Raw genomic sequence first — 1,300 nt, 5'->3', positions numbered from 1 at the left:
TACGTGATAATACGAGAATCACTGTGACTAGATATCACTCTGACAGCTAGAAAGTGAAAACCAAAGTGAAAAAAACGTGTAAATGCGGATGACTCGAAGCAAATCACGGACCGCACGAAACAGAACAAAAGAAGAAGACAAAAGGTAAATGTGATTTCTTCTGTGTGCTTATTTTCTGAGGCAGTGTTAAGAACATAATTCCTTTGTTTAATTATTAAGTTACTTAAGATTGTACTAAGTAAGATGTCCGAAAGATATTTTTCGTTTTATAACTGTGTTCATTGTTTCTATATTATGTCGAGATGAGATAAGAATTCATTTTTACAGTAATTTCCATCTCACATAAACTACTCTTATCGGTGCGCGCGTAGAGTAAGTCCATTAAAGGCATGAGCTTTTATTGCAAATCATTTTTCGGTAGATAAACAAGCTCTCCTTGGCAAATTTTTCACTTGAAAGTGTCTTTGTGTATAAGAAATCAACTTCCGATTTATGTTAGGGCATTTTTGAATTTTGAAATGTCAAATCCAAAGAAGCGGAGGCGTGTTTGGATTTAGTCCAATGTTTTTGTTATGGCGTTTTCTGCCAGATAGTTTATATTTGACTGAATTGTAAATATCGAGGTCATTTTTGAATTTTCAGTAATTTTTCATTGGTGAATTCGGCAGTGCATCTCAATTTTTTTCAAATCATTTCAAATAATTGTCATTTACTGCTGTGCAGTTGCTAGAGTTGCGGTTCTCTGTACATTAATTTTGACTATTTGTATTGCGTCAGCGTTAGATTAGAATTCACCATCGAGAATAATTTTCAATGCACAAAAACCGGTTTCCAGCGCTGCGCTATGCAAATAACGATCGTCATAAAAGGTGCCTTATCGTCAGTAAGGGCGCACTCGTTCGTTTGACTTACGTGGCAAGTGGTAGCGTTGTAAAATGTTCTCTGAGTACATGACGCTGAATAGTTGCTGAAGTCTATTTTCAATCGGTGAGAAGTAATTCTTCCTTCTATGTGATGGTGATAAGATTATTCAAAATCTCTAGCATCTATGATGTGGACGATCACACATATATTAAACCAGCCACATAATATCTTGGAAATTTCAATGTTCTATTTGAAAAATTTTCAAGTGCGGGAGGAAGCGTGAGCAATTTGGATCTAATAGAAATCCACACGATACATATCTTGGAGGAGAAATAAATCCTGAGCATCTGGAAAAATAAAGCAAGAATGCCAATATTTGGGGCAGGCCAGCAAAAGGGACAACAACAAACGCGTACCGTCAACGTCAGTTCAAGCA

The sequence above is a fragment of the Trichinella spiralis genome, assembly GCF_000181795.1.
Source record: "Trichinella spiralis strain ISS 195 chromosome Unknown Scfld5, whole genome shotgun sequence".
Taxonomy (NCBI): domain Eukaryota; kingdom Metazoa; phylum Nematoda; class Enoplea; order Trichinellida; family Trichinellidae; genus Trichinella; species Trichinella spiralis.
This window is presented reverse-complemented; position numbering follows the sequence as displayed.